The sequence below is a fragment of the Vespula vulgaris genome, chromosome 25 (assembly GCF_905475345.1).
Source record: "Vespula vulgaris chromosome 25, iyVesVulg1.1, whole genome shotgun sequence".
Lineage (NCBI taxonomy): Eukaryota > Metazoa > Arthropoda > Insecta > Hymenoptera > Vespidae > Vespula > Vespula vulgaris.
The window spans coordinates 2,156,480-2,166,364 of NC_066610.1; the positions used below are offsets into that span (position 1 = coordinate 2,156,480).

The 9,885-nt window shown below is 34.4% G+C and overlaps 1 long non-coding RNA gene across 1 annotated transcript; it reads right to left on the bottom strand.

Moving 5' to 3' along the window:
* Window positions 1-1,908: 1,908 nt before the first annotated feature.
* On the bottom strand, window positions 1,909-6,643 carry LOC127072388 (uncharacterized). The gene is made up of 3 exons (XR_007785390.1): window positions 6,516-6,643; window positions 5,946-6,420; window positions 1,909-2,023 (listed from the first exon to the last, which is right to left on the bottom strand). It is a non-coding gene; the product is annotated as an uncharacterized LOC127072388 (long non-coding RNA).
* Between the last annotated feature and the right edge of the window lie 3,242 nt (window positions 6,644-9,885).

The following is a 9,885-nucleotide window of genomic DNA, read 5'->3' on the forward strand; positions in this document are numbered from 1 at the left end:
AAAATTATATGCAAATATACAATTAAAATTAAATATATAATTAAACAATAATGTGAATTAAAAAATAAATTAATAATTAAATAAAATGAGAAAAAAACAAATATACAATTAATAATTCCCTGTAAAAATTTAATTTCACGATAATCGATCATCCTTCGATGATCTAATCTGAAACAGAAAAGAGTAACTTGAAACAGAAAAAGAATAAAACGAAAAGAGATAATTATATGCAAAAATAATATGTAATATTACATGGAAAAAACCATGTATATATAAAAATACAGTTAAAATAAGAATACAATTAAATAATAATATTAGTAATTAATAAATAAATTAATAATTAAATAAAATGAGAAGAAAACAAATATACAATTAATAATTTCCTGTAAAAATTTAATTTCTCGTTGATCGATTCCTCGACGATCTAATCTGAAACAAATAAAACGTAAAAGAATAAGAGAAATAGAAAAAGAAAAAGAAAAAGGAGAAAAATAAAAGATAAGAAACACAGAACGTGAGAAAGATAGAACTCAGAAGAATGGATCTAAAGATCGTTTCACCAGATGCAAATCAGAGTACCATAAATCAGTTTAATTTTTCCTTAGTGAAAGAGAGAAACCCGGCTAAGGCCCAAACCCGAGAGCCCCTCCCAAGGGTCCCACCCGAGAGAAGAGAAAGAGGTTAATCAACTATTTAAAATAATTGTTTAATTTAAAGTGCGTAACTATGCGCTGGCTTGCGTAGGTGTTTAAAATAATTGTTTAATCTAAAGTGTGTATCTATGCGCTGGGTGATACTGAAACTGTTAGGTTTCCTTTCTGTAAAAGTGAGTCGAGAATATGCTATGTATTTAAATGTTTTTGTTTCATTCTCATGTGCACTTTTATTCAGTGCAATTTCAGTGGTCCTCACAATTGCCATATTTTATACGTTTCGAAATCATTACTTTAATATAAAACTTGATTTTATAAAAATAAATTTACGGATTTAATTGAACTTTAGAAAAGGAATATGGGAAAAATTTGTTAATAATAAAAATGTGTAAAATACGTAAAAATTCTACTCCCAAACGCGTGGCACTGCGAGATAAGATACGGTATGAATAAATCTTAGTTTCTGAACGGAAAATTATATTATTATTATATAAGAGCATTCTGAGTGACAACATAGTATAATTAAAATATGACTAAGAGTTATTCTCGAAGTGTTCTGTCGAAACTTCGAAAATAACTCAATAGTCTAATAGTTACCCTCTTGAGCCACAATTTGTGGGGTCCTCTTCGGCACATAGCCTCTTCTTTGCTTCCTGCCCTAAAAACTGCTATAGAACAATCGTCAACTATCGCCAAGAAACTAGAACTATCTCTTATTCTAAAACATCCAAGAAAACTAACAAACCTAACGCAACTCTAAACCAATCCCGAAACGAAAAATCGAAACAGCACAGAAAGAGATACAAGAATTAATATATTAATTGCTGAAAATCCTATGCTAAAAATTGATTAAGTTATTCTATGTTCTACGCATTATGATTCTACAAGTCTCTTTATCTTTTATCAAGGACTCTACTCCACTTTATTCTTTCAAAAGCAATGACTCTACTGAGACTTTTCTTTTATTAATAAAACTAATTAATCTTTAATTAAAAATGTTATGAAAAATCATTGGACGTTCCTTCTTACAAGCAATTATTCGAATTATTAGAAAATAAGTTATACAATTTCGCTTGTAATCCGGAGACTATCCATCGCGAATGTCTTCTAGCTTGTTAATTATTAAAATTCGCGAATATCGCGATACTTTATTATTTTCGTGAGAGAAAATTATTTAAAAATGCATTCAAATATTCCAAATTTCAAATAATTATAATTAACGCTTTTAAGCAAGAAGACTCTATCCTGATCTAATAAATAAGTCAAAAAATACGAACCATTCACGAGGAAATCTCCGAAGAAATTTACTCGTGGTCACTCATTGCTCTTCTACTAATTAATTACAACCAATCACTCGTGCCGATTCGGACCTTTCGTCCTCGACCTGATGAGTGATCGGAGGGATTTAAAAATTGACTTGCTGCTTTAGAAGTTCTGCGGTGGCTCCAAAACACTGGACCGCGATTTAGGTCGAAATTGAGGGTGGATGATTTGTAGTTGGTTGAAAATGAGGTAGGTCGACATCGAAGTAGGTCGAGATCCACTTCATTGATGCACTGACTCTAATTCGCGGTAGTTATTTATTAACGAACGGACACTGAATTTATTTCGCGAAACTCTACTATCTTTTATAAGTACAGTCAGTGCGACTGTTAAAAAATCAAAAAACTACGCGACCAAACACTGACTCTGACGACTGCATTGCACGCAGTCTATGCAAAAACACTTATAGTTTAAATCGCGAAACGCGAACGAACAAACACTGCTTCTACTTCGCGATATTTTTATTTTAGCGATGCTAACACTCGATTATATCATTGCAACGCGCGCGATTGCAACGAGGTTCTGAAACAAAAATACGAACGAAATAATTAGTATCATTGTTATAACGAAAACTAAATAAATCATTTCACAAATATATGATAGAAAAATATACTTACTTTAAGTCTTCGTTAATACTCGCACAAATTCGGCATCGTGCGAAAATTTCTTAGTTCACTGGTCCAAGTCCAACGCACAATTGAACCAGGAACTATAAAGGTCGACCAAAGACCCGATATTGTTGTCGTCTCTCGAACCCGTGTATCCCCACTTCGCATTTAAATCTGAAATCAAATAAGCTGTTATGTATTTCAATTAATTGTTCCTTAATACATGCACGAATAGCATTCGCGAAAATTTCTATATACTCTCGTCGAATTCCAAAACAGAACTAAACTGTCAAAGTTGTTCAGAGGTCCGATTTTGTTTTCGACTCACAAAGAAAATTATCCCCATTTCACAATTTAATTTTAAATTAGAATATTTCTCCGTTATCGAAAAACCATTGAAATATGCAACTGTTTGCTCGGTGTTATATGAAACCTTGACAACAGTTAAAGAAGAAGAGGAGAAGAAAAAGAAAAAAGAGGAAAGGTAAAGAAAGAAGAGAAAAATAGCGCTGCAAAGATACTGAAATAGTAAACTGCCCAAAAGTCTACGCGAGACCGAAAGGCCCCTCCCAAAAGTTCCACGCGAGACAAACAACAATTAAAAGTTAACAAAAATAATGTATATAACTAATAAGAATGAATAGGAATGATAATGAACATAAAGACGATAGAAAAGATTTCCATGCGTTCTCTTAGAAAATTAATTAAAAATTGTGTTATACTCAAATTTATTTATCTGTGGAAATATAAGTAACAATTGAAAATGTAATCAATTCAACGTTTACTTGAACTTAGACAGACGAGAGATATCGAAAAATAAAGAATATGCAGAAAAAAATATAGAAATATGCAGCCATCCGCCCGGTAATACTTGCGTTTTACAATTATATGTATAATTTAGTTAAAGATTTTAAATATAATGAAGACATAGATTTCGATATTTCGCAAGTACTACCGACCCAGGTCCCACCGCTTGGAGGTTGCTGCATCTGGGGACCCACGGGCTAACGGGGACTCTACTCTAAAATTCGCGTGACCGACGTGATCAAAATCGTACGAATGTTCAATAGAACGAAGTCCCCGGTAGGACTTTTAATCGCGCCCGAACACTCCCATGAGTGTTAGAATAACGGTGACTCTACTCTAAAATTCGCGTTCGCGGCGTCTACGCATTAGCCAAGAACTTAGGTGGCTAACTGGAGGAGGTTCAGTGAACGCTTACGGATACCAAACCATAATACTCGACAGCACGTAAACCGACACACGACCGGTCATTTATTCGTTTTAGCAATCAAACGGAGTCCTTTACCGTAGGACTTTTAATCGCGCCCGAGAACACCACGTCTGTGCCCGCCGACACAGATGAGAATGTTCTTTCTATCCTACCCGTATTCGCGTCTAACGATCGAATATGAACCGACCCATTCGACGATACATCGAAGAAGAGAAGAAGGAGGAGAAAGCTGGAACATTCGAGCACATGAAAACGACAGAATTCAGAAGAGAAGATAAGAAAAGAGAATTTGTAAAATGGAGCATAGGAGAAAAATGAAATTGGAAAGAAAATATGGACGTAGCTCGCTGCACCGAGATAAAACCAGAGTACGAGCTCGATTTTTCGGTACTGAAGGAAGGAGATCCACCCATGTAACCCACCCGATATAAACTATGATAATTTCGACAAATTATTTCAATTATCTAAAGGATAGCCTTACGTTTCAATAAATAGAAATGACTGAATTAATAATTAAATAAAATGAGAAAAAAAACAAATATACAATTAATAATTTCCTGTAAAAATTTAATTTCACGTTGATCGATTCCTCGACGATCTAATCTGAAACAGATAAAACGTAAAAGAATAAGAGAAATAGAAAAAGAAAAAGAAAAAGGAGAAAAATAAAAGATAAGAAACACAGAACGTCAGAAAGATAGAACTCAGAAGAATGGATCTAAAGATCGTTTCAACAGGTGCAAATCAGAGTACCATAAATCAGTTTAATTTTTCCTTAGTGAAAGAGAGAAACCCGGCTAAGGTCCAAACCCGAGAGCCCCTCCCAAGGGTCCCACCAGAGAGAAGAGAAAGAGGTTAATCAACTATTTAAAATAATTGTTTAATTTAAAGTGCGTAACTATGCGCTGGCTTGCGTAGGTGTTTAAAATAATTGTTTAATCTAAAGTGTGTATCTATGCGCTGGGTGATACTGAAACTGTTAGGTTTCCTTTCTGTAAAAGTGAGTCGAGAATATGCTATGTATTTAAATGTTTTTGTTTCATTCTCATGTGCACTTTTATTCAGTGCAATTTCAGTGGTCCTCACAATTGCCATATTTTATACGTTTCGAAATCATTACTTTAATATAAAACTTGATTTTATAAAAATAAATTTACGGATTTAATTGAACTTTAGAAAAGGAATATGGGAAAAATTTGATAATAATAAAAATGTGTAAAATACGTAAAAATTCTACTCCCAAACGCGTGGCACTGCGAGATAAGATACGGTATGAATAAATCTTAGTTTCTGAACGGAAAATTATATTATTACTATATAAGAGCATTCTGAGTGACAACATAGTATAATTAAAATATGACTAAGAGTTGTTCTCGAAGTGTTCTGTCGAAACTTCGAAAATAACTCAATAGTCTAATAGTTACCCTCTTGAGCCACAATTTGTGGGGTCCTCTTCGGCACATAGCCTCTTCTTTGCTTCCTGCCCTAAAAACTGCTATAGAACAATCGTCAACTATCGCCAAGAAACTAGAACTATCTCTTATTCTAATTATCTACTCTCTATAATTAATATATTAATTGCTGAAAATCCTATGCTAAAAATTGATTAAGTTATTCTATGTTCTACGCATTATGATTCTACAAGTCTCTTTATCTTTTATCAACGACTCTACTCCACTTTATTCTTTCAAAAGCAATGACTCTACTGAGACTTTTCTTTTATTAATAAAACTAGTTAATCTTTAATTAAAAATGTTATGAAAAATCATTGGACGTTCCTTCTTACAAGCAATTATTCGAATTATTAGAAAATAAGTTATACAATTTCGCTTGTAATCCGGAGACTATCCATCGCGAATGTCTTCTAGCTTGTTAATTATTAAAATTCGCGAATATCGCGATACTTTATTATTTTCGTGAGAGAAAATTATTTAAAAATGCATTCAAATATTCCAAATTTCAAATAAATATAATTACCGCGTTTAAGCAAGAAGACTCTATCCTGATCTAATAAATAAGTCAAAAAATACGAACCATTCACGAGGAAATCTCCGAAGAAATTTACTCGTGGTCACTCATTGCTCCTCTACTAATTAATTACAACCAATCACTCGTGCCGATTCGGACCTTTCGTCCTCGACATGATGAGTGATCGGAGGGATTTAAAAATTGACTTGCTGCTTTAGAAGTTCTGCGGTGGCTCCAAAACACTGGACCGCGATTTAGGTCGAAATTGAGGGTGGATGATTTGTAGTTGGTTGAAAATGAGGTAGGTCGACATCGAAGTAGGTCGAGATCCACTTCAGTGATGCACTGACTCTAATTCGCGGTAGTTATTTATTAACGAACGGACACTGAATTTATTTCGCGAAACTCTACTATCTTTTATAAGTACAGTCAGTGCGACTGTTAAAAAATCAAAAAGCTACGCGAACAAACACTGACTCTGACGACTGCATTGCACGCAGTCTATGCAAAAACACTTATGGTTTAAATCGCGAAACGCGAACGAACAAACACTGCTTCTACTTCGCGATATTTTTATTTTAGCGATACTAACACTCGATTATATCATTGCAACGCGCGCGATTGCAACGAGGTTCTGAAACAAAAATACGAACGAAATAATTAGTATCATTGTTATAACGAAAACTAAATAAATCATTTCACAAATATATGATAGAAAAATATACTTACTTTAAGTCTTCGTTAATACTCGCACAAATTCGGCATCGTGCGAAAATTTCTTAGTTCACTGGTCCAAGTCCAACGCACTATTGAACCAGGAACTATAAAGGTCGGCCAAAGACCCGATATTGTTGTCGTCTCTCGAACCCGTGTATCCCCACTTCGCATTTAAATCTAAAATCAAATAAGCTGTTATGTATTTCAATTAATTGTTTCTTAATACATGCACGAATAGCATTCGCGAAAATTTCTATATACTCTCGTCGAATTCCAAAACAGAACTAAACTGTCAAAGTTGTTCAGAGGTCCGATTTTGTTTTCGACTCACAAAGAAAATTATCCCCATTTCACAATTTAATTTTGAATTAGAATTGAAAATGTAATCAATTCAACGTTTACTTGAACTTAGACAGACGAGAGATATCGAAAAATAAAGAATATGCAGAAAAAAATATAGAAATATGCAGCCATCCGCCCGGTAATACTTGCGTTTTACAATTATATGTATAATTTAGTTAAAGATTTTAAATATAATGAAGACAGAGATTTCGATATTTCGCAAGTACTACCGACCCAGGTCCCACCGCTTGGAGGTTGCTGCATCTGGGGACCCACGGGCTAACGGGGACTCTACTCTAAAATTCGCGTGACCGACGTGATCAAAATCGTACGAATGTTCAATAGAACGAAGTCCCCGGTAGGACTTTTAATCGCGCCCGAACACTCCCATGAGTGTTAGAATAACGGTGACTCTACTCTAAAATTCGCGTTCGCGGCGTCTACGCATTAGCCAAGAACTTAGGTGGCTAACTGGAGGAGGTTCAGTGAACGCTTACGGATACCAAACCATAATACTCGACAGCACGTAAACCGACACACGACCGGTCATTTATTCGTTTTAGCAATCAAACGGAGTCCTTTACCGTAGGACTTTTAATCGCGCCCGAGAACACCACGTCTGTGCCCGCCGACACAGATGAGAATGTTCTTTCTATCCTACCCGTATTCGCGTCTAACGATCGAATATGAACCGACCCATTCGACGATACATCGAAGAAGAGAAGAAGGAGGAGAAAGCTGGAACATTCGAGCACATGAAAACGACAGAATTCAGAAGAGAAGATAAGAAAAGAGAATTTGTAAAATGGAGCATAGGAGAAAAATGAAATTGGAAAGAAAATATGGACGTAGCTCGCTGCACCGAGATAAAACCAGAGTACGAGCTCGATTTTTCGGTACTGAAGGAAGGAGATCCACCCATGTAACCCACCCGATATAAACTATGATAATTTCGACAAATTATTTCAATTATCTAAAGGATAGCCTTACGTTTCAATAAATAGAAATGACTGAATTAATAATTAAATAAAATGAGAAAAAAAACAAATATACAATTAATAATTTCCTGTAAAAATTTAATTTCACGTTGATCGATTCCTCGACGATCTAATCTGAAACAGATAAAACGTAAAAGAATAAGAGAAATAGAAAAAGAAAAAGAAAAAGGAGAAAAATAAAAGATAAGAAACACAGAACGTCAGAAAGATAGAACTCAGAAGAATGGATCTAAAGATCGTTTCAACAGGTGCAAATCAGAGTACCATAAATCAGTTTAATTTTTCCTTAGTGAAAGAGAGAAACCCGGCTAAGGTCCAAACCCGAGAGCCCCTCCCAAGGGTCCCACCAGAGAGAAGAGAAAGAGGTTAATCAACTATTTAAAATAATTGTTTAATTTAAAGTGCGTAACTATGCGCTGGCTTGCGTAGGTGTTTAAAATAATTGTTATATCTAAAGTGTGTATCTATGCGCTGGGTGATACTGAAACTGTTAGGTTTCCTTTCTGTAAAAGTGAGTCGAGAATATGCTATGTATTTAAATGTTTTTGTTTCATTCTCATGTGCACTTTTATTCAGTGCAATTTCAGTGGTCCTCACAATTGCCATATTTTATACGTTTCGAAATCATTACTTTAATATAAAACTTGATTTTATAAAAATAAATTTACGGATTTAATTGAACTTTAGAAAAGGAATATGGGAAAAATTTGTTAATAATAAAAATGTGTAAAATACGTAAAAATTCTACTCCCAAACGCGTGGCACTGCGAGATAAGTTACGGTATGAATAAATCTTAGTTTCTGAACGGAAAATTATATTATTATTATATAAGAGCATTCTGAGTGACAACATAGTATAATTAAAATATGACTAAGAGTTGTTCTCGAAGTGTTCTGTCGAAACTTCGAAAATAACTCAATAGTCTAATAGTTACCCTCTTGAGCCACAATTTGTGGGGTCCTCTTCGGCACATAGCCTCTTCTTTGCTTCCTGCCCTAAAAACTGCTATAGAACAATCGTCAACTATCGCCAAGAAACTAGAACTATCTCTTATTCTAATTATCTACTCTCTATAATTAATATATTAATTGCTGAAAATCCTATGCTAAAAATTGATTAAGTTATTCTATGTTCTACGCATTATGATTCTACAAGTCTCTTTATCTTTTATCAACGACTCTACTCCACTTTATTCTTTCGAAAGCAATGACTCTATTCCTTCAAAAGCAATGACTCTACTGAGACTTTTCTTTTATTAATAAAACTAGTTAATCTTTAATTAAAAATGTTATGAAAAATCATTGGACGTTCCTTCTTACAAGCAATTATTCGAATTATTAGAAAATAAGTTATACAATTTCGCTTGTAATCCGGAGACTATCCATCGCGAATGTCTTCTAGCTTGTTAATTATTAAAATTCGCGAATATCGCGATACTTTATTATTTTCGTGAGAGAAAATTATTTAAAAATGCATTCAAATATTCCAAATTTCAAATAAATATAATTACCGCGTTTAAGCAAGAAGACTCTATCCTGATCTAATAAATAAGTCAAAAAATACGAACCATTCACGAGGAAATCTCCGAAGAAATTTACTCGTGGTCACTCATTGCTCTTCTACTAATTAATTACAACCAATCACTCGTGCCGATTCGGACCTTTCGTCCTCGACATGATGAGTGATCGGAGGGATTTAAAAATTGACTTGCTGCTTTAGAAGTTCTGCGGTGGCTCCAAAACACTGGACCGCGATTTAGGTCGAAATTGAGGGTGGATGATTTGTAGTTGGTTGAAAATGTGGTAGGTCGACATCGAAGTAGGTCGAGATCCACTTCAGTGATGCACTGACTCTAATTCGCGGTAGTTATTTATTAACGAACGGACACTGAATTTATTTCGCGAAACTCTACTATCTTTTATAAGTACAGTCAGTGCGACTGTTAAAAAATCAAAAAACTACGCGACCAAACACTGACTCTAAGGACTGCATTGCATGCAGTCTATGCAAAAACACTTATAGTTTAAATCGCGAAACGCGA